A 24,826-nucleotide genomic window follows, 5' to 3' on the forward strand; every position below is an offset into this window, starting at 1 on the left:
TAACTTCCTCCTCCCTTCCTTAGCTTTGGGAATCAACCCAAATGTGATGACTGCAACAGTTTAACACGAAGAACATAGTACCGTTGTGTATACTTACCATAAATATAGATATTCAAGTGTATTCACTGTTGCAGTCCTGGTTACCCTCCCTCCAGCCCCCTGACTTCTCTTGGCTCTACCTTTCCTTCTTGTTTGGTACATTAAGTTTTCTGGTGTATTTGCTTTTTGATGGAGGTGTACCATGGCATATAATTGTTCCCTTTGTGGGGACACCTGACATCTGGGGCAAGACAAACTGATGTAATGGGATTGGCTGCATGTTTTATACCCCGACGACCTGACGTCATGGAAGAAGAGACAGCATCCGATGACTCTGGTATTCAGGCCGGCTGAGGGCTACCTGCAGGCAGATAACCCAAATGTGATGACTGCAACAGTGAATACACTCAAACATCTACATTTATGGTAAGTGTACACAACTGTACTTTTCTCTCATGGAAGACAGTATTGCTTCTGGCCATCACGTCCGCAAGAAGAGTATCCAAGCTACAAGCACTAGTGGCTGTAGAGCCCTTCATCATTTTCCATGCTGACAGGGTCTTCCTCAGGACTAACCCATCCTTCATGCCGAAAGTGGTGTCCAGTATGGCTCTCAACCAATCCATTCATTTACCCACCTTTGTCTCTAACCCACAAAACAAGGGGGAAAGAATACTGCACTCTATAGATGTGCACAGACAGCTCACATTCTATCTGGACAGGACTAAATCATTCAGAAAGACTAATCAGTTGATAGTCAGCTTTGCTGCAGGAGCAGAGGGCAAAGCCATATCCAAACAAACCATTTCCAAATGGATGGCACACTGCATCCATTTCTGCTGCAAGCAACACGGGAAACCTCCCCCTAAGAGGGTCAGGACTCACTCTACCAGGGCAAGCTCCACCTCTACAACTTTCCTCAGAGGAGTCCCCACCAGGGACATCCTGGAGGCTGCAACATGGACATCTGTTCATACCTTCACCAAGCATTATCACCTGCCTATCTTCTCCAATTCCAGAGCAGGCTTTGCCACTGCAGTCTTGCAGGGCATCCTAGCCAGCCCCCAGTCTTCTTGACTGCTTCCACCCTTTTCCTCAGCTTTGGGAATCAACCCAAATGTGATGACTGCAACAGTGAAACACAAAGAACATAGTACATTTGTGTACACTTACCATAAATGTAGATGTTTGAGTGTATTCACTGTTGCAGTCCTGGTTTCCCTCCCTCCATCCCCCTTTCTCTGTCTCTCTCTCTCACTCTCATTGCAAAGAACTTTTTGGTATTTACTTTCTACTGGGGGGTTCTCCCACCATATCCTTGCTCCCACTTGGGGACTCCTGACAGGGAGTGATGACCTGACGTCAGTCCTGAAGCGACAGCAACTGACGTAGAAATACTAAGCCTCTGGTATTCGGGCCGACAAAGGGCTACCCTGGCAGGGATAACCCAGATGTGATGACTGTAACAGTGAATACACTCGAACATCTACATTTATGGCAAGTGTACACAACTGTACTTTGTGTCTTATGCAATCATTTTGCTGCTGAACACTTATTAATTCCAGTCCTATTCCTTGTAATTTTGTTAGAAAAATTGACAAGTATGGAAAAAAGTGTGTGGTTCTAATACTTTGATTTTCAGAGTTTTGATATGTCAGCCTTAGAAGTTGAGGTTTGTTCTAATTGTGAAAGTATGAGTAATGTTTTGACTGCTTTAAATTTATTTTTATTGTACAGGTTACTTCTCTGTGTTTAGAAGTTGTGTCTTTAACTCTGATTCTTCCAGGGCTATGGCCGCTGGTTCCTTTCTTGAAAGCAAGACGCCTCAAACATGTTTAATTTTAGGCACCTCATACACCCATTACACTTTATTTATTCATATTTTAGAGACATAACTACTTTTAGTTATACATGCATATTGTAGATAGATTTTATAAGTAGATCTAGATTTTTATCCTTTATTTTTTCATAGCTACAGTATTTATGGAGTTTATATCTATGCACATTACTTGGGTCTTTTACCAACAGTTTTGTATATAGTTTTTGTATGCAGTTTTTATATGCATTTACATGCAGTTTTTTTATATGTGTCTTTTATATGCAGTTTTCTCTATATGTAGCCTTTTCTACATTTATACATTTATAAGTTTTATATAGCTTTAATGCCTTAATTGACCTATGACATCAGTGATTGAGTCAATGGTTCCATCTGTATATAAGCAATGGAGTGTTTTATTTTCTTGTCTGATGAAGCAATTAGTTTTTGAAGCTCACCACTGTTCTTATTTTTTGTGTAATAAAGATGCTATTGTGTGGTACCTCGGTGTATTTTTGGTTATATATAGCTATGGCCGCTGGCACTGTTTTGAGGAGGTTTACATGGCCGCATTCTCAGAACCTTCCAGATAATAAAATGAGATTAAAAGGTCTTTGGATATTTAGTTTTTGGCCCCACTGCTACAGAGGTGATCAAAAAGTGAGATGAAAGGGATAAGCTGATACAGAGATTCTAAGCTTTTTCAGCCATCCTTTTCCAAGTTTTTCAAGTGATTTTCTAACCCCTCATCCAGATTTGGCAAAAAATAAATAGGCTCAGCCAAATTGCAAGTAAGCAGTTGCTTAGGAAGAAATGGCAAGGAGTTCCAAGAAGAATTCTGGAACCTTCCAAAACCAGGGACAGCCCAACAACGTCAGAATAACTATTTGAGACCTTGTTCCCCCTCTCACCATGGCAGCCCATTTTTTCCCCAGAAAGTCTGGCTCTCCACTTTTCTGTTTGGCAGCAGTTTTAGACACATGGGTTCTGAAGATTATTCATCAGGATTGCATATGGCAGTTGAAGGAAATTCCTCCTTTCCAGAGGGTATTTCCTCATTCTTTGTACCAGAGTCTTGTTTCCTCCTCGTCTGTATCGCATGCGGTTCCAGGGAATGATAGAACCAGTTCCCCCTTCCCAGATGGGAAAAAGTTTTATTCAAGACATCTGTCTTTCAGATCTTCTCACATGGAATCCTGGAGCAGAACTTTGCCAGCTGCTTGTTAAGAGAGGAGGCAAAGAGGTCTGCTTGAGGAATTCTCCACAGATGGATCAGATCTTGGAGGACCAATTGATAAAGATGTTTAGCGTCAGAGAAAGAATATAGTTGGGAGACCATTTCTGGATCATCCTGCTTGTGATGCATCTCAAATTCAAAATGATGTCCTTCACAATCTGTTACCTCTTCTCCCTCATTCAAATTTTCAAGTAACACTAGAGTTGTCTGCCTTTACCCTTTGGACTATCCAGTGCACAAAAACTGTTCAGAAAGTGTCTAGTTCTAGTTGTATCTCATTGCAGGCTACATCCACAGTTTTCCATAGTTAGACGACTTGCTTATCTTTGCAGAGTCTTTCTCGAAGTGTCTGGAATTCTCTGTCTTTGGTGAGAGATCTCTTACACAAGCTGAGATTCCAAGAGATCATTCAAAAGTCTTTGTTGAATCCTTCAGAGAGGATTGTGTTCCTTGGGTGTGACTTAGCTCAGTTGAAAGAGCCTTTCTTCCACAAAAAAAAAAAAAAGATCTATCTCTAGATCTATTTCTAGAGTTTTCCACTTGGACTTGGGTCAGGATTTTTGGTTTTGTGGCGTCTGCGATTGTCATGATACCCCTGGCAAGACTTCACATGGGAAAGATACAGTGGTATATGAAGTGTCTTGGGTCCCAGCATCAACACCCTTTTATTTTTTCAGATCCCAGAGCTAAGATTTATCAGAAGAGAAATTAGTTGTTAGATGCAACAGATATTCTTAAATCCATGTCTCCCCTTCTCCCTCCCTCCCTCCAAAGCAGTCAGAAAACACAGGCAACTCAGACTTTGGTTGGAGAGCAGTTTTAGGAAGGATGAAAGTTTAAGATGTGTGGGACACAAAGGACAGATGCAAGCACATAAATGTAATCAAGTGATCAAGGCACTCAACTCTCTGAACCATATGGTCAATATGTAGGTTCTCTGCATTTTCTAATATCACAGTTAAATCAATGCCTAAGATTGTTTACTGCACTTCCTTCTAGCTATCTATGTAACTGTAACTATATGTCTGTATTTTTATGTATTTTCCTTCTAACTATGTAACTGTAACTAGCTTTCTATATTCATTGTAATCCTCAACGTGTTTAATGTCATGTGGAGCTTTTCTCCCCGGGCCTCCACTGAAAATGGGCTCACCTAGGCCTAGTGGACCTTTCCAGTAAACAAATGCAATAAATAAGTAATAAATTAGTAAATCTTTGGTCCCGAAGACATCTGCAGTTTGCTACAGACAATACCACAGTCATGTGGTATATCAATGAGTAAGGGGAACCAGCCCCCCCGCAGACTAGATAGATATGCTAGCTTGGGTTATAGCTTCACAACACAAAGTCACTCTGCAGGCACTTTACATTCCATCAGTGCAAAATTGTGTGGCAGATAAGCTGAGCAGGGCAAGGGCAAGAGAATATCCTCACAAATCAAAAGTGGAGTACAAGGTCTTTCAAGATTTAATACATCTGTGGGGAATTCCTCAAGTAGACCTTTTTTGCCTCCTCTCTGAACAATCAGATGGCAATATTCTGCTCTAGGATTCCATGCAAGAAGTTCTGGAAGACAAATGCCTTTTCTTTTCCTTTGAGAAGAATGTTCCTGTATGTTTTTCCACCCTTTTCACTTATCCAGGGTACTTCTGGAAATTCAGAAGGAATCCCCCATGTTCATTGTGGTAAATCCCTTTTGGCCCAGGCAAGTGTAGGTGTTCTTTGTATTCATTGTTACACTACTGATTTTTGGCTATTCCTGCCATGCAGAATCCTGTGACTGATCGAATTTGCTAGAGTCTTTACATTGTCCCTAACTGATGGATATCCAAATAGCAATGTCAGGGTATCAGAAGGGTGTTCATCAGCACCATCTTCAGTTCTTTCTAGCTTTGCAGTCTGATGTGTTTCATGTGTGCTCACTATGTTTGCAAGCCATTTGTCATCTCATTTTTCCAGAGAAGCACCTTCTCCCAGTTAAAGAAGTGCCCCAGGAAATTTGTCTACTAATGTAATCTTCAAAAAAGAAAACAGTTGCTTAATGTGCGGGAAGCAAATCCTACATAAAGATTTTCACTTGTTTTGTCTTTTATGTTTGAGGCCACAGCTTGACATCTGTAACTGTCCTGACCATACAAAATTCCATGTGAAAACTCTGAAGTGTATAGCTGAAGCACTAGCCACCCATATGGAGTCTTCTTCAGCTTCCTTAGTAGCATTGCAGTGTGTTGCTACCACAGGGCCTCTGCAAACTGTGATGCTGACTAGGGTTATTCCCAAAAAATTGAAAGACCAAAAGGCCAAGGACCTGGTCCTGTGAGTCCTAGGCCTGACCCTCTAGCATGGCCCCACAGAAGGCCACCATGGTTTCTGGCATACCTACAAATGCTCTCCCAGTGCACACATTAGTCAGGTCTGAGGGTGCTCTGCCAGCCTCTGCTTCGGATGTCCGTGCCATGGGTCTTGGGAGAGACTGTCTACATTGGCTACCAAAGCTACATCCGAAGTCTGGGTCGGATGACCACATTCTCCAGTCACTCCCTTAAAATGGACACCCAAACTGAGGAGAACCTGTCATTTTGTTTCTCCACCCCCTCCAACCACTTCTCAGACTAAAACCAGAGACCTTAAAATAACAAAGGAATTTGTCCTTTATGAAATCTAGAGAGCCCTCTCATTCTTCCACATCTAAGACCCACTCATTCTTCCACTTCTAAGGCCTCCCAATCTAAAAGGAGCAGGGAAGTAGTTTTTTAAGAAGAGGAAGATTCCTTTACCTCTGAGGATGAGGAGGAATTGTCTTGCTGTGGCCAGCTGCAACCTCAGACTTACCGCAGACTTGGAGGACATCCTCTGTTCTGCCCCCCCCCCCCCAGGACCTTTTCTTCAGGAATATCGTGCATAGAATGAAGGAGGCTTTTCGTTGGGAAAGTAAGCAGTTCTCTCAGGCTCAGACCCATTACAGGGAACTGCTAAGCTTACCTTCACTTAGACCACTTGCTGTTTCTCCAGTGCAAGTTGTATTGGATGATGTTTCTGAAGACATTGCTTTATACCCTAATTCTCTACCCCCTGCTGCTAGGAAGCTAGATAGGTTTTAGATAGTGCTTGAGTCTCATAAACACTTAAAAAAAAAAAAAAAAAAAAACCCTAAAGCTGACCCTTCTGTAGTCTTCACTGAGTCCACAAAAGGTGTACCTAAGGGACTCATGACATTCCCTGCCTAATGACTGGAAAAGTAGACTATTAGACAGATTTGGGAAGAAAGCTTATACCTCTGCCACCTTGGCAATGAGAGCTTTGAATTATCGGTTCCATGTACTGAATTTCTTCAAGACAAAATTCTACCCAAAGTAGACTCAGTTGTGAATAGAATCTTATCTAAGTAAATCCGGGAGATAACCAGAGAGGCTTTACAGGTTTCCACACCACACCTTAGATGCTTCTTGCAGAGCAGCTGCCACAGCTTCTGTCATATGCAGACATGCATGGCTCAGGTCCCAGCCCCTGTCACATCAGGTAAAGGCTGAAGTTACTGGATGCTCCATTGGACAAGGAATTGTATTTTTGGTCCTCCAACTGAACAAGTTTTTAGAAACTGGATCAAAAAAGAAATCAAATTAAAACTGAAAAAAATGTTACTTGTCTCTGTCCCCAATGTACAGTAGGAATTACCCTTTTAAACCGTGTCCTTTTCCATCTTGACAATAGAGGCCTTCCTATGGCAAAAGACCAAGACACTCTAGGAGATGGCAGCCAGAGCAATCACGCAAAGCATTATCTGCAAAGAACCCACTCAACACAGAGAACAACTGTGACTGTGCTCTACCCTCCACTCCAAGCGACTGGCAGGAAATCACTTTCTTCCTAAACCAGTGAGTCCTCAGCATCATAGAGAAGGCATACTGTATTCCATTCAGAGAAATGCCACCCTTCTTGGGCATTCCAGTACCACCAAAAGAACAAGAAAGCCTCTTAACCATGTATTCTCATGGAGCTAATTCTCCAGTGATCCATCCAGCCTGTCCCTCTAGGGCAAGAGGGAGAAGGCTTCTACTCAAGGATATTTATAGTTGCAAGTAAAGGAGGAACATGGATACCTATCTTGGACTTCTCAAAGCTTAACAAGTTATTCAACATTTAAAATGTCTACATTGCAAAAATTACTACCCATGGTCTTCTCAGATGCCTGTACTGTCACACAAGACCTAAAAGGCAGTTGCTTCTCCATAGCTGATAGTCACAGAACGTACCTACAATTGGTAGCAATAAGTTCCACTTCCAGTTCAGTACTCAACTCTGGGAACAGTATGCATTCCTGTCTTTACCTCTTGTTCCCCAGGGTATTGACAAAAATTAGAGCTTACAGACCCAGCATGATCCCAGTGGTCCCCTTCTGACGTAGATAGCACTGGCTCTCCCTCCTCCTGACACTCAGAAAGAGGAGAATACAGACCCTAGTTCAATAAGTAAATCTCCTCAGCCAAGTCAAGGGATCGGTCTTCCACTGCCACCTAACCACTCTCAGTGTAACTCCCTGAAAGATTGGGTTTGGATACCAAGGACTGAGTTTTACACAAAGGATGTGCCTTCCATTCTAAAGAAAGCAAGGAAACCCAATACCAGGAAATTCATACCTAGCAAAAATGGAAAATATTCTCCCCATGGTGTCCCAGCAGTAACACTAACCTATCTCAGGCAAACATCAACTCGGTCTTGCAGTACCTGTCTGGTCTTTTTAGACAAGCACTTTCTTATTTCAGAATTAAGATATATGCATTTGCTATATCAGCTTGACCTCAGAGTGCTCTACCTATTTTCTAGCACCCCCACATGAAACTTTTTCTAAAATGGATGATTCGTTTGTGACCATTCCAGAAGGAACAGTATGCTGGTATGGGATCTAAATTGTGTTACAAAAACTAACTGCTCCCCTTGAACCTGCTGCTGCCACTCTAAAGATGCTTACCTGGAAGATTACCTTTGTTATAGCTGTTCAACAGCTAGGAGAGTTTCTGAGCTACAAGCCCTCATGTAAATAACAATTCACTGTCTTCCACAGGGATTAGGTCACCCTCAAAACAAACCCATCATTTGTGCCTAAGGTATTATCAGTACTTTAAACCAGGCTATCCACCTACCAGTCTTCTACCCAAATCCACAGTACAGGGCAGAGCAAGTCCTGTGGAGATCAGACACTGTCTAGACAAGACAGAAGCCCCCTTCATAGAGCAGAGCAATTGCTGGTGGCTTTCACAAACAGTAAACGGGGCAACCCTGTTTCCAAGTAAACCATTTCAAAATGGATTACTAAGTGCATAATGATCTACTCAACGTGATCTACACGTTAACCCGAATCGACTTAACTTGACTGACTGGATGACAGGGTTTTGATTTCCTTTAGGCACCTTTTTTACTAAGAAAGTGCAGTGGGTAATAATGGAGGTAAGAAAGCCTGCTACTAGAAAATCTTGTATTAACAAATGTATTTATTTAACATGAAATCAACAAATGGAAAGGGTTTTTTAGTTGGTGCCATTAACATAACCAGCACCTATTCAAGGCTAGTTGTTCTCTGGGTATACAATGTCTGCGAGTTACAATCCTGTGACCTTTCTTACTCTGTCAAGGTTCATTTATCAGCCATTTTAGAAAATCTGCCTTTGGATCATCCCCTTTCATTGTGTTCTCATGTCAACATGTTTTTGAAAGGGGCTTGCATAAGAGGCCAGCAGAGGAACAGGTGGACCCTCATTGGGATCTTAATTTTGTGCTAGAGAAGCGAACACTTGCTCCATTTGAACCAGCTAATGTCATTGATTTGAGTTCTTGAGATGGAAATCAGTTTTACTGATTACTCTGACCTCTGCAAGAATGATGTCAGAGTTGCAAGCTCTTATGATGAGTCATCCCTATCTAATTTTCTGCAGGGACGGAGTTTCTTTGATAACTAATCCTCTTTTTATGGCTAAAGTTGTATCCAAGTTTACCTGAAGTCAAATTATGCATCATATACAGGCTTTACAGTAAGAGGAAGGGGTTGCTGGTTAAGAGTAAGAGGGAGTGAGCCCCAAACTGCAAACACTCCCTCCTCAACTTAAGCAAGCAAATAAAACTCCTTATGAAGTCTTCCAAAGCTAACCTACGAATCCATATTAGCTTTTTCAACTAAGGACAACTATAAGACATTCTTTAGCTACATTCATAACCTAAAAGGAAAGGCTCAGATTTATGCCGAACTAGTATTTAATGATACCACATATACCGAGCCTGTGGACATTGCTAACCTGCTAGCCGATATGTTCTCTTAAAACGTCACTCCACTTTCCCTGACACACTTACCCCAGGGCATCCCTACCACCTGTCCTCTACCCTATATCTTTAAAGAGCAGGTCATGAACACCCTCTATAAGGTCAAAAACATAGCATCTATAGGACCTGATAACATCCCAGGCTGAGTCCTACATGGACTCTGACAAGAATTAGCAGCGCCATTGGGTACTCTTTTCAACCATAGTCGAAGCATTGGCTTCATCCCAGCTGAATGAAAAAAGGCCATCATTTTACCCTTGCACAAAGGTGATGCTTCCACTGGTCCTGAGAACTATAGACCTATTAGTCTGACTAGTCTTATCTGCAAGGCCATGGAGAGAATCATTGTGGACCTTAAATACATTGGTAATCACCAGACACTTGACCCTACTCAATTTGGAATTATCAAAGGGAGATCATGCCTGTTAAATGTGGTGGACTTCTTTGAGACAGTCACCAAGGTGCTTGATGAGGGTAAATCTGTGCCTACAGCCTACCTAGACTTAGCCAAGGCTTTTGACACTTTCCCCCACTCAGGCATAATTGACAAACTCACCCAGCTAGATATCAACCCATATATCATTAGATGGGTCACTAACTTGGCTCACTGATAGAACCCATATGGTCAAAATAGGGGAATCCACCTACAACAGCAGACTTGTAATCAGTGGTGTTCCACAGGGATCGGTCCCGAGACCTCTACTGTGTAGAATCTGTCTCTGAAGTGCAAGCTAATACTAAAAGGTCTGTGGCTGAAACGTTTTGCTGATGACTGCAAACTGGTAGTAGTCATAGATTTTCCAAATGATGTCAACATCCTACAAGAGGGTCTTACACAAACAAATGACTGGTGCCAACATCATGGCCTTAAACTCAATGCAGAAAAATGTATTTTCATCCCTTTTAGTAAGAGTGATGTTTCTGCTAACTACCACATCAGTAACAGCACCCTAAGTATGCACTCAGTGGTGAGAGACCTGGGCACACAGGTTGACAGCAACCTTACCTTTGATCACCATGTCTCCACAGTGGTAAGAAGGGCATTCTGTATTGCTCATCTCATAAGTAAGGGCATTGCCTCCAGAAAAAAAAGTTATAACCTCCCTGTACTCTTCCCTCATCAGGCTAATAATTGAGTACAATGTCCCTTTTGGTATGTACATTTCCAAGCACTTGCAGCAATTGGAGAGACCGCACAAGGAAAATTCAAGGTCTTCAGCATCTGTCCTATGAGGATTGTCTGGAGTCACTGTCATTTTATGCTGTTTCATACAGACTGATCAGAGGCAATCTCTGCCTTGCATGCAAGGCAGTCTTTGACCCTGCTTTATTAGAAATGCTGCATATCCATAAGTCAAATGGTACATGGGTTACTCGCTGTAATGGCCTTAACCTAGTATGTGGCATTAATAGAACCCGCTGGAGGGACAGATTTGTCTCCCAGAGGTTGCCACTCCTTTGGAACAGACTCCCGCTTCATATCAAGCAGAACACCTCATGCTTCATATCAAGCAGAACACCTCATTGGCCCTCTTCAAACACAGTCTGGATGATTGGATGGGTAACCATAAGTTCACCCTGTGGATTCCACCCATGCCCCTCTTGGACAGGGGGTGATAGGTGCTGATCGTGGAAATAAGGGTAAAGTTTGACTAGGCTTGTAAGGACTTTTGGGTCATTAGCCTAGTAAACTTCTGTGATCCTGTAATCTCCCCCTTTTCTTTCCTGTTCCAAAAATTGAGGGGGGAGAGGATATTGCATACTTTGGATGTCCACAGACAACTGTGGTACTGTTTATGCCAGGATGTGATATTTATTTGTTGTTCCTAGCATTGTACTTTCAGGGCTCAACCTCCCTTTCTGTGGCAGGAAATTTCTGAAGGGCTTGGTACTCAAACTGTTCTTTTATCTGCTCAGTTCAAGCTGCCCGACAGCTAAGATGCATGGAAGGTTCCCTGAAGCTTTGGAAGCTGGTTGGCTGTGCTATATCCTTGGCAGGATATAACCAATGTAGCTACGGGTACTGCAGCAGTGATCATTACAACATCTATTGTTATGGTAAGTTCACTTACACAACTGTACTTTCCTACCACTACAGTTTTCAGGTTGATTTTGACCTTTTTTAAATGAGCATAGTGCCTGTTTTTACATGCTTACTGGTTGTCCTTCTTGTGATGACTTTTCTGCTGGATGCATGCTTTCTTCTTCTTACTTTGACTTGAGCTCTTCTGGCAGAGAGCTTATAGAGCTTTTTTCTTCTGGACAGCAGCCACCTGTACATATTAAACTGTGCTATGTAAAATGTTCCTAATTAGTCCCTTCTCATTCAGCAGTTTTTTTTCCCTGCATTATTGGGGTCTAGGAAACGCTTGTCTGGGTCTCACATTACTTCGTCTTTCTCAAATTAAAAAATTTCTGACTTAATACCTTCAGATATAATATCAGGAACATTGAACATCCCTTCCCTTCCATTTTTTGCTTGTAACCATAAATTGGCATACACTTCTTTGCTTCTTTAACTTCGCTTGGCTTTAACTGGTCTCTTTACTTTCTTAAGCTTTTAATAATCTCTGTAGGGTTGTTTCAGTCTGTATTTGAATTTTTGCATTGTTTTTGTTTTCATTTGTTTTATAACTAAGTTCTGTCACAGAATGCTTAATGCCATATTGTTTTAATTATACCAAGGCTACTCCACGGCCTGTGATGCGACTAGTTTTAATAAATTTGCTTAACATTTGCTGTCCCTCATTGTTTTTACTGCTTAAGCCTGTCTCATGCATATTACTTTTGTATAATTGTATGTTGGCAAATGGATTGCAGTGCTTCGTGTGCGCCTTTTCAGTAGAAGCAATAAGTTGAAGACTGAAATACAAGTTAAGCCTTTGACTAGAAAACAAGTTTCTTACCTTTTTAGAAGAGTTTTAAGAGTGACTGTAGATGGTGTAGTTGAAAATCCTTTCTCAGACTGGGATCATGTGTGTCACTCTGTCAAGTTTTATTAGTGTTTTACTTTTCTTTTATATGTTCAGTGTCCTACAGTGTAAACTCCCATTCTTCAGTTGTCTTCATACTATTATGGATTTGAATGTGAAGGGACTTTGACCAGTTTCAGTATTGCTTTAATGTGTAAAGTTTAAATATAGTGTTAATATACCTGGGGGGCATGGTTTAAATTCCATTCAGTTCTAATATGTGGTTCTAACTAGGGAGAGACTTGCCAAATGTAAACTTTGGAATCCAGGATTTGTCTACACAATAGAAGAGCTGTGGAAATCCTAGAGAACTTCATTGCTAAGCAGAATACCGTCTACCAGTTGGACAGGTATTAAAAGATTGCTTAAATGCTAAGCAATTGTTGCATATCAATATTTTGTATAAAGTTTCAGCTGGTTTGGCTAAGAATAGTTTATTGACAAATCATAATTTTCTGCAGTTTGTGAAATTTACTGAACTTTAATTGCATTTTTCATTCTTGTAATTTTTTTTAATACTTTCTATATGAAGCTATCAAAATACTTTGGTATCTGTGTGGGTAATAATGCAGTTCCTACAATAGTGTAAATTTTGTGTAACCATGTAATAGCTTTAATTTTTATGATTCATCTACTTAATGCTTTAGAAAATGTGCTGCAAATCCTAAGGCAGTTCAGCTCTTAGAAATAATTTTGTAATTATGCATTTATTCATCACTTTGTATGCTGGCCAAAATAACCCAAGCCTGTAATTAAGAGGTGATGTTCATCATATTGATTACTGCTGCAGTAGATATATGGGCTTATATCCTGCATATAGGGTATGACAGCTGGCCATCTTCCAAAGATTCAGGGCATCTTCTGCATGCCCGGACTGTTGGTCAGCTCGAGCTGAATAATAAGACAGATTTGGGTGCCAAGCCCTTCAGTGCTTTCCAGCCATTGAAGAGCTCACTCTTCTGCTAGTTTTCGAGAATCAGTGGTCTGCTTGTGCTGTGCCTTTGCTGGGCAGTTAAGTTCTTTTTGGGGAAAACCTTCCACATTAAATTATTTTATTGAACTTTTGTGTTCAGGAAAGTTATTTTTAAGCTAGGAGCCTGTGTTTTAACACTGTCACAAGACTTAACTGTACTTTTGAATGGGGAGCTCCCTTTAGTAATTGAAAACCATTTTTTTTTCCTGTGGGGAAAATGTGTTTATTTTACTTTTTGGTAGTGGCAGTGTTTTCATGTTGCTGTGTTTTAGTGTGCAAAAAGCAACTTAAGAAAACTTAATTTTTTTATTGGATTTTGCTTGTCCATGGATCAAACTACTGGTTGCACAGTTGGTTTGTCTTCCAGCCACAAAAAAAGTTAAGCAAACAGCCATTGCCACTACAGAAGACAAGCAGTTTGCTCCAGCTGTAGGTGGGTGATTGTGCTTTGGCCATAGCTTATTCTCCAGACCTCTCATCTTTTACCCTGTATCTCTCTCATGTAACTCCCAACAGCCATCGTGTCCAGAGTTAGCCACTTTGTCTGCACCTGTAGAGGTCACCTCAGTGGGCAAGGGAGAGCCAGTCTTGTCAGCCCTGGGAGAGGGGACAGGGAAGCCTTCCGTCTTTGATCTGAGTATTGTGCCATCCCTGAAGAAGCTGCTTCTATTAATAACACTGTTGGCCTCAATTTTCTTGTCAAAGAGAATCAGAAAACTAAACCTGTATGTACTCCACTTCATGTTTCCTTAGACCGGAGTCATTTACTGGGTCTGGTTCAGGGTTTAATTCATGCTGTTGATGCTTCTTAGGAGTTGTTTTCTGGACCTCTTTTCCTGAAGAGATTCAAGATTCTGAATCTTGACAAGAAGGTAAAGGGACAGATGCAGGATTTTCTCCTCAGGTATCGATTCAGACTGTGAGAAGAGCTCAGTTTGTGATTCTCCTTGTGAGGGTTTATCTTTCTGTGAAACTATTTCCAGGATGTGGTAGTGTTTTCAGTGAAAGAACAGAGATTTCACAGTCCCTCAGAAAATACTTTTGAGTTTACAGAAGGCATTTCTTGAACCTTCACCCATTTCACCACTTCTGTCAACTTTAGAGAATATGTGTCACTACCTGTAATTTTTCCTGATAGTCAGGTTTCTGTCCCTAATAAGGCAGATAGAATGCATGAAATTCCTCAGTCTTGAGTTTTTGTACACTTTTCCCAAATTTAACCCAGCAGCTATAGCTTTAGTTAATCTTACTGTTGCAAAACATTTAGTTAATTCTAGTCCTGTGGTCTTTGACAAGGATGGGAAAATTAGTGTTCATACAGGGGGTAAAATGCTTCTGCAGTTTTGATTTTCAGAGTTTTAAATTGTCAGGCTTGTATATTTATTTATTTATTTTGTTTGTTTCCCGGGTAATGTCCGACTGGGCATGAGGCCCATTTTCAGCAGAGGCCCGGGGAGAAAAGCTCCATACATACAAATAGTATTAAACAATCAAATTGAACACTTATTAATCAACAATATGTACAAAGCAAGTCAGTAAAGAAATTAGTTATTTAACAATAATTAGCAAATAATTAACAAATAAATTAACAGATTTAACAAAAAATGACACACAGTTAGTGATAAAAACTGGCCGCATTAATTAATCGTGAGAACAGTATGATACAGTAATTGCAAGATAAAGGCAGTCTACATAAGCAGTATATGTGTATACATTGCTAACTGAAACTGAGAGTAGAATCAAGATAGCCTTCAGCAGTTAATAGTTGTAGCTGTGAGAATGAGCTAGTTTAGGGTAATGTAAATGAGTAGTAGGTAGCTTAACTAGGAGTATGGCAGGAGCAGAACCAGTGTTTTGCTAGATGTTCCTTAAGGAGGTTTTTAAACTCACAAATGCTGGGGTTTTTAGCCATAGGTTGAGTGTTCCACAGTTTCGCAATTTTATGGGAAAAAAGGGAGGTAGGTACCCTGTGTGTTGTGGGCTTGGGTAATCTTTAACAATCGTTTATTTGAGGATCTTAGAGCTCTAGGATTTCTGTTGGGTTGGACTAGATTGGTGAGTGCCGGGCAGTTGTTAGGTTTGTGAATTATGTTGTGGGCTATGGAGCGTTGGTTAAATGTTAGAAGGTTTGGTAGTTCTAACCATTTAAGTTGGGAGAGTACAGAGCAGTAGTGGGTTCTGTAATGGTGGCCTAAATTAAATTTTATTCTGACTAGTTTTGAAAGTATGATAAATTATTTTTTTTGTTCTTGTGAGGAAAATTCTGTTTTAAATCTTAGTTTCTTCCATTTTACAAGTCACAACTCTTTGTTACAGTATGTGTATGATTCATTAGATAGTTCTTTAGGGCTATGGCCACTGAGTACTATTTTGTTGAGGTTTGCCTGACTGTGTTCTTAGAACCTCACAAATGATGTGAAAAAATTAGATTTTAAATTCTCCTTTGGATAGATTGTTCTTGGTTCCTCGGCTGCAGCCATTATCAAAAAGTGCGATGATAAGTTGGTAAAGGAAATCACTAAGATTTTTCTACACTCTTTTTCCTAATTTTTTTTTTCTTTTTTGGGGGGGATTCTCTAACCCATCATCCAGTTCTGGCTAAAAAGAAATTGCAAAAAGAATTCAGGAATCCTGCAAAACCAAGGACATTCTAAAATGTCTGACTGTTTGATGGACCTTAGCCCCACCTCCCACCCGGGCAGTCCCTTATCTTTTCCAGAAAGGCTGAATCTCCACTTTTCTCCTTGGCAACCAATAGTTTCTGTCAGTTGGTTCTAAAGATCATTCGTCAAGGTTACAGATGACAGTGGGACGGCATTCCTCCTTCCCAAGGGTGATTCCTCATCCACCAGACCCCCCCCCCCCCGTCCTTCAACATATGCTGTCCTAAAGACTGATAGAACGAGTTCCTGCTTCCCAGGTTGGGAAAGCTTTTTGTTTAAGGATGTTTTTAATCCCAAAGAAAGTGCTTTTAGACCAGTTCTGGATATTTCTTTCTTTCCTAAACTTGTTTATGATACTGCCCATCTTTAAAATACTGTCACTTCACAACATGTTGTCTCTTCTTCCTCATTTAAGTTTCTTTGGTCACACTAGATTTAAAAGGTGTTTGTTATAACATTTCATATTCGTCCGGACTTCAGATGTTTCATAAGGGCTTGTGTATCTGGATTCCATTGTCAGTTGCCTGCCTTGCCCTACCCACTGCACTGAATGTTCATAAATTGTGTAACTCCAGTTATACCTTATTGCAGGCTACAGGGTATCCACATTTTTCCATATTTTGATGACTTGCAGAGTCTTTCAAAGTTTCAGATATCTTTCTCTTGAGTGAGAGAGATCTTGCACAAGCTGGGTTTCCAAGAGAACATTTAAGTCTTTTTTTGACTCCACACAGGATTGTGTTCCTGGGGTGTCAGATAGACTTCTATGTTCAAAGACTTTTTTCCATAGGAAAAAAGAAATATATGTCTTGATCTATTTCTAATCCTTATTGGGGGAACCAAATGATAACTTAGAGGTCCAGTTATCAAAGATGATTCAGTGATTTGAGTGCCTTGACCAGAACAAATATATTTTTCATATTTATGTGCTTTAATCTGTCCTTTGTGCCCCACACACCTTGCACTTTTATCCCTCCAGAAACTGCTCCCCAAGCAAAGTGTGGGTGTCTGTGGTGACTAGCTGCTTTGGAACAATGAGGGAGATGGGGAGACTAGGATTTAAGGATATTTGCAGTCTTCAAAAAGTGATTTCTCTTGTGATAAATCCCAGTACTGAGATTTGAAAAGATAAATGTTTGTGCTGGGACCAAAGTAACTTCAAATAACATTGTATTTTTCTCACGTTGAGTCTTGCCAGGGATATCATGAGAAGCATAGATGCCATGAGACCCAAAATCCAGAGGTATTCCCTCTCTGAGACAGAAGTCTGAGTGGACAACCCTAGACATATGTCTAAGTAAAGATCTGTTTTTTCCCCAATGGAAGAAAAGCTGTATGAACTGAGGTACCACATGTTTTGCTCAGATGGAATGCCTATAGAGAGATGGTGTGCTGTGAAGCTATATCTCAAGATAACATAGCTAGTCTGCAATGGAGCAACATTCTGTCCCTAGAAACCCTTCCCCCTTGCTCTGATGCCTCTAGAAGGAACCATTATCGTGGAAGGACACCATACAAAAGAATCCAGGAGCAACCTTTATATTGCCTCAGGCAGACAAGTCCATCACCACAGACAGCTCAGCTGTAGCTTGGGGAGCCCACTTATGACTGTTGAGGGTGGTGGGCATTTGTTCTTCACAACAAAGGAAGTTGCACATCAGTATAAAGGAAATGCTAGCAGTCTTCTTGGCCATAAAAGCTTTCTGACAGCAATTAAGCTCAGGAGCTCTGCAAATCTAGACAGACATTACCTCAGTCAAGTGGTACATAAACCAAGGAGGACCTTGTCGCCATGCCAGAAAGATTTGGATGTTGGGGATCACTCTCAGCCTAAAGCAATCTCCTTGCAGATTTCCTGAACAGAACTTACTAGATCCAAGTGAATGGATGTTGATAGGTAAGTATTCTTAGTTCTCACCACTCTGTGGGGAATCCCCTCTGTAGACCTTGTTGCCTGTCTCCACAACAAATACCTTGTGAGGTTCTGCTCCAAAACACAACAGGATAGAGCCTAGAAGATAGATGCCGCCTTCTTCATATGGACCCACCAGTTCCTGTACACCTTTCCCCCATTACCCTGGATTCCAAGAGTACTTACAAAGATTAGGACTGACAGGCTGAGCATGATACTGGTAGCCCTCTTCTTGCTCAGACATTATTGGTTCCCACTACTCCTCACCCTCAGCAAGGGAAGGTTTTTCATGCTCCTAAAGAACGTAGACCTTCTCAGATAAATCATGGGATCAGTCTTCTACCCCAGCCTGACATCACTCAGTCTAGCTGGCTGGAGGATTGGGTCACGATGCTCATCTCAATGCCTTACCCAAAAGGAGTGCTATCTGTTCTAAAGGAGGCAAGAAAGTCTAACACAAAAAAATGTGTGGAAAAATGGAAGTGATGTTCTACCTGGTGTCATGGCCAACAGACAATTTCAGCTCAAGCATACATAGTTTCAGTACTGCTTTACCTTTCACACCTGTTTGAATATGGCCTTTCTTATTCCAGCATCAAGGTTCATGCATCTGCTGTTTCAGCTTGCTTGCAGATTACTCCACTACTTTTCTCTCACCTCCACGTGAAACTGTTTCTGAAAAGGGCAATTCACTTGAAACATCCCAGAAGGGACCCCATTCTCTTATGGGACCCAAAGTGTTTTGGAAAAACTAACCCTGCTACCCTTTGAGACAGCTACTTTTCCACCTCTGAAGATGCTGACCTGGAAGACCACCTTCCTTATAGCTGTTACTTTGGCTAGAAGAATCTCTGAGCTACAAGCTCTCATGTGTATAGAGCCCTTCACCATCTTTCACAGGGACTGGTAAACCCTCAAAGCAAATCCATCATTCATGCCCAAGGTGGTTTCAGAACTCAGCCTTATCAAAGTTGTTTGTCTGCCAGTCATCCTCCCAAACCCACTGAGCAAAGTGGAAAAAATCCTCCACTCGCTGGAAGTCCACAGGAAGATCTGATACTACCTGGACAGAACAAAGAGTACTGACAGAGTGGACCAGTTAGTGTAATTCAGAGAAGTGGAAAAAGGATAAGCTTGTCACAAATGAAACCATCTCTAAATGGACTGCAAACTGCAGCAGGTTCTGTTACACACACCATAGAAAGCTTTTACTTGGCCACATTAAACCCCATTCCAGCAGGTGTTTGGTAACTACCACTGCTCTCCTCAAAGGATTTCCCACTCAAACCATCCTAGAGGCAGCTACTTGGAATTCTTTTCACACCTTTAATAAACACTCACATAGGACAGATCACCAGGGCCAGGACAGGGTTTGCCTCTGCCATCCTTTGAAATATTTTGTCCCAATCCTTTGAAATATTTTGTCCCAATCCTACAGTGCTCTCCTCCTTCCTCAGAGAAGCTTTGGGAATCTTCCCAAGGATTAGTATTGCAACAGTGACTATGAAGAACATAGTACAGTTGTAGATGTTTGAGTAGATCAACGTTACAGCACGTATTCCCACCATTGTACCTCTCAACTATGTAGGAACCATCTGTGTTTTCTGCTGCTACATAAAATCCCTTTTGCTCATCCCAGCTGTACTTGTTTCCTTTTCTTTTGCATTCACAGCCAACACCAGGTGGCTGGGGTTGTTTTATTATCATCCTGCATCAAATTGCTTTTCTCAGCTTAGAAAGACCTGAAAATGGCAATGATGGGTACCCTTTCTTTTATACTCTGATATCAGGATGGCAGACACTGAGCATCTTTCGCTTGAGATGATGCTGATACTCTGGAAACTGGGCTGGTCCTAGGCTTCTGCATAGCTGTATATCCCAAGGATTAGTACTTCAACATTGATGTACTCAGACATCTACAATTATGACGAGGGACACAGCTGTACTTTCATTTGTTGTGAAGCTAAGAAATGACAAACTGCGTCAAAACAGACTGTTTCCAAATGACTCTTTCAGGCTATTACCTTTTTTATACTCGCCACAACAAAACTATTCCAAGCAGGATCAAGGACCAGTCTACCAGGGCATTGCTTCATCCATGGCTTTTTGGAAAGGGTTGGATTTTACAAACATTCTACAAGCAGTAACTCTGTCTTCCAGTCACAAGTTCACAAGGCATTACTTGCTTGATTCCTTCTCTAGGTCTAGATCAGGCTTTGCTAGAACCATTCTCTAGAGTCTCCCCGGACCCTTACTCTTCCACCTCCCAAATGTATTAAGCTAATCTATCCATATAATTAAGGCTATTGCAGCACTGATCAATATGATAAATATAGTACAGTTATACAAGTAAACTTAGCATAATTGTAGATGATTGTTCACTGCTACAGTAGACACTGCCTCCCTCCACCCCTTTTTTTGATATGTTTATGCTAGAGTGTGGACATTTTATTTATTTATCGTTAGCATTGTTTTTTCAGTGCTCAGCTTCCCTTTGTGTTGGCATGAAAGCTGTGAAGGGCTTAGTGTCCACAATTGTCTTAGCTGTGAAGGGCTTAGTGCCCACAATTGTCTTTTAAGTCAGCTTAGGTCGAGCTGACTAACAGTTTTGGTGCATGGAAAGTGCACTGAAGCTTTGGAAGCTGGTTGGCCGTTATATCCTATGCATGATATAACCCTGTACAGCTACTGTTACGGTAAGTTTACTTACACAGCCATACTTTCTGAATAATATAGTAGTGAAAATGGGTAAACATTAGCCTGTAAATAAGTTTATAAAGTCATAGGTTTTTACCAGGTATACTATTTAGGAGACCAGTGAGGAGCACAGGTTGATTTTTCTAATTGGTCCAGAGCAATGTCTGATTAGGTGACTTGCTCTGAGTCACATGGTAAGCAAATTGAGGCTGAGGAAATAAAACCTTGGACTACTGGAAACAGTTGTACAGATCAATAGCTTTTAATCTTCTGTAGTGTTTGACTGGTCAAGTGCAAGTAGATGTCCACATTACTATTGCTGATAAAGGATTTTTTCCAGGTTATTTATTGGAGGCATAAAAATAGTGTTTTTGCAGGTGGAGGACAAGCACCCCTTTGTCACCCCCTTTTACATATGTGCTATGTCTGGGGTAGCACAGCAGTGGGTATTAGAGAACACTTCTTTATCTCTGCTGTTTGGGTCCCTGTGAGTGCTTCTCTTGATAAACATGTTACTCCATTAAAGTGAATGGCCCAGGAAATGTCCTGACTGAAATCACTGTTGCAGTATTCCTAAAAAAAAATGGTTATCACCGTTGTCATCTGGCCAGTGTACCAAAGCTCAACCTTCCCTGGTTGTATGTTGGAGATGTGCCCTCAGCTTATTACCATAGGGGTATATAGGAACATTGGGGTATAGACTCTACAACTATCTCACTGCCAGCCCGAACGCAGGTAATGCATCAGTCTTACTGATCACCATTTGATTGTTGCTACCACAGCTTCTTTAAAAAAGATAACGCAAGTTAAGGAGGGTTCTCCAATGGGGCACTTAATTGTTTTGCTATATCTGTATCAGATGTCTGCTAGGAGAGGTAAGTGTGAGTGCGGTAGGCAAATCCCATATAAAGATCTGCATACCCATGCTACAAGCCTGTTATTTATGGTTGTCTCATTGGACTGTGAGGTGACTGAGTTTAGAGCCACCACAGTTTCTCACATCTTCTGAAGTCCAGCCTTGTTGCCAAGCTCTACAGTGCTACAGTTCTTATCCTTTCTTTGAGTCTTCCATTTTTGCAGTTGAACCATTTTTCTGGTTCTAATGAGGGCTGCTTCATTAATGGGTTGGAAAAGTTAATCTCTGTTCCTCCACAATTCAAGTGAATTGGTATTTCTGGAGAAGGGGACTCCACATCAGGTAGTTACAGTACAATCCTCCTTACCTTCATAGCTATGAAGAAAAAGCTGCATCTGGGACCCCTTCTTTGGTCTAATGAACAGTCTACCATGTGCTATTTTGTGATGTGACACCTGTTTAAAATTTCTGCATATGCAGGTGTTGGTTGTCTGACAAGACCATAGACCAAGAGATTTGTCTTTCAGAAGTTTGCATTCACATTCCAGGTGAAGTGAGTCTGCTGCTGAACTTACCAGGATTCTCATTCAATCCTTTCTGTGACTTGCGGTAACCGAAGTCTTGCATAGCTTTTTTTAGCAGTAAGATAATGGTGAGAGCACCCTGTTGCCATTTGAGCAAATGTATTTCCCCCTCTTCTTGATGTACCAGCATAAAGAGATGTTTTTTTCCTCATGGCATGGGAAACTCCTGTATGCCCCCCTTCCTTTCCCTCTGGTTTTCCATCTTTTCACATAATTGAGAGAGAAAAATCCTTATTGCCCACTGGTGGCCAAGAAAGATGTTTCAGACTCTCTCATCCTTGGCAATACAGGAAAAAGGATCTAATTTCTAGCATAGGTTGCCTCCGTTGGTTGGGTAACATCTGGCTTCACTGCAGAGCCTGGCTGTGTTGCTGTAGATCTGACCCAACTAATTGTGATAACTGCTGCCAGGAAGTCATCCATCTGACTCATGTCTTCTGCAGATAGAAATTGTCTGAATGGAATGGTATCCTGTACAAATTGTCTGAATGGAATGGTATAATGGACCACCTTAGTCTGTTTTGCACCTGGTTCTATTTTACTGCAAATACTTGTATAGCATATGTCAACTCTTTCTGCCCATCATGGGTGGAGAGGACAGAGTGGTGGTCTGGCAGTGGCTGGGCATTCAACTCCTGAAGGGGATTCTTCATCTCTACTTTCTTTAGAAGAAATCGTGGGATCTGAATTTCACGATTGACAGGCTTACCTGTTCCTCATGTGAAGTGGCTGGCTGTACAAAATTGAGGATTGTATCATCTTAGAAAACATTTGTTTTCTCTTGGCCATCATGTGTTACAGAACAAAATCTGGTCTTTTATAAAGATCTTGTGCCCGTTAGAACCAGTCCTTATTTCTATTGTAAAGTAATGTAGCAGTTGTCCTCAAGTAGTCTATTCATGCCCTTGTTTTCTTTGTTGTGATTGAAACTGTGAGCTCTGAGGCCTCATGTAATAGGAAACTGTATTTGGTGTCCCTTGGAACCAACCCTCATTTCTGTTTTAAGGGAATGTTGCAGTTGTCTTTAAACCATTTTATTCAAAACCATGTTTTCTTCATTGGGATTAAAACAAAGAAATAAAAACTGCTCACGCCATGATGTACGCAGGTGGGTCAAGATTTGCATAAAGCAGAAGCAGGAATTTAAGAAAATGGAAGGATTCTTTCCTTTGCTTAAGTAAGAAAAGTGCTGACACTCGCCATGCAAACTCTTCCTGTGTTGTTGGCTACTATTTTATTCCCATTTGGCAGTTCACCTCCCTGTGAAAATGTAGTAATAGGCATTTCATTAGATGTGTGGCTGCTTATAGTGCCTGCCGCAATAACAACTCCCTTGCAGACTTCCGTATGATATGGATGTTTAAATCATTTGATTCCTCATTTGCCAAACATTAATCTCTGGGCCTTGCTTCCTGGAGTCAGACCTCCACTGATAGCTTGTTGCTTCAAAACTTGGCCTTTCATTCATTTATTTATTTTATTCTGTAGTGTGAAACTAACCTGGTCAACAGGCTAGTAGCCGCTTCAAATTTGGCCAAGATATCTAGTAACATCCCTATTCTTTTCACTATATGCCATGGGATCTTTTACATCCACTTCAGCGCTCAGGAGTCATGTTAGATTATTTCATGTACCATAGGATGCTTTATTCATTATTATCAGAAAATGGTTTTGCTAACTGGAGGAAAGAGAGAATACCTTTAATAACTATTACAGAAGGCTATCTGTTTAAAATCACTGACAAAGAAGTCTGTTATTTCCTCTTGAGTAATCAAGTGGATGACATTACTTTTAATGAGCTATTTTCCATGTACTGAGTTTTTGATGCAGGTAAACATAACATTCCAAATTCTTTTGCCAAGTAAAAGTAGCAGAGTAATGGTCTAAGAATATCCCCTTTATGTCATACTTAATGTTGGTGAGAAGTAAAGTAGCTAACAGTATTTGTCTGTCAATTACTCAGCATTGCATCCTGTATGCTCATGTTTTAATAACAGTTAATAGATTTTTTTTGCGCCACAGTCTCTCTGTTTGTGCAGTAGGCATTGACTTTGTTGTAGTGTACGTTTTATAATTTTGTTCTTGCATGTACTTACATAACTGTTTGTGCTTTAAATTGTGCCAGCTGTTAGGGATATTTTTTTTTTTTTTTTTTTTTTTTACAATGGCATGATTTTACTGCTTTAGTGTAATGTAGTGAAGGCGGCCACGGTGGTGCAGTGGTTAGCATTGCTGCCTCACAGCAAGAGGTTCTCCGGTTCGATTCTCGGCTGGGGGGCCTTCTGTGCGGAGTCTGCATGTCCTCCCTGTGGTCGCGTGGGTTTCCTCCGGGTGCTCCGGTTTCCTCCCACATCCCAAAGACATGCAGTAGGTGGATTGGACACTCTAAATTGGCCCTAGGTGTGAGTGTGTGTGTGCATGTGCCTTCTGTGGAAGGTTGGGCGCCGGGCTGGCAACTCGACACTGTAAAACTCCACTGCCAATCGTGAGCGGACAGATGATCCGTTGTGGTGACCCCTAACCGGGAAAAAGCCGAAAGAAGAAGAAATGTAATTTTACTTTGACTTGGTAGTTTTCCCTTGAATTGCTCTGTCTGTTGTGGATATTAGTTTATGGAGGTTCCCATATTTTTTTAGAAGATGTGGTGTTCTTTTAACCCTTGATTTGATGTTGCTTGTTTTTCTTGTTTAGTACTGTTTACTTTTCTGATGAAAAGTTTTGGCAAACAGTATTTTCTGTTGAATGTTCTTATGGTTAGGAGAAGT

At 41.1% G+C, this 24,826-nt stretch overlaps 1 protein-coding gene across 7 annotated transcripts in view; it reads left to right on the top strand.

Annotated features, from left to right (window-relative positions):
* MSL3 (MSL complex subunit 3) overlaps positions 1-24,826 on the top strand; it is a 1,154,348-nt gene that overhangs the window by 277,336 nt on the left and 852,186 nt on the right. For 2 of the 7 annotated variants that reach the window (XM_044072551.1, XM_044072550.1), the window contains exon 3: positions 12,611-12,726. The exons of the other annotated variants lie outside the window; for them this stretch is intronic. The gene's annotated coding sequence lies outside the window, so the exon portion shown is untranslated. The remainder of the gene's footprint in view (positions 1-12,610; positions 12,727-24,826) is intronic. 7 annotated transcript variants of the gene reach the window in all.

This window comes from Protopterus annectens, chromosome 5.part0 (genome assembly GCF_019279795.1).
Source record: "Protopterus annectens isolate FY-2018-M chromosome 5.part0, PAN1.0, whole genome shotgun sequence".
NCBI lineage: Eukaryota > Metazoa > Chordata > Ceratodontiformes > Protopteridae > Protopterus > Protopterus annectens.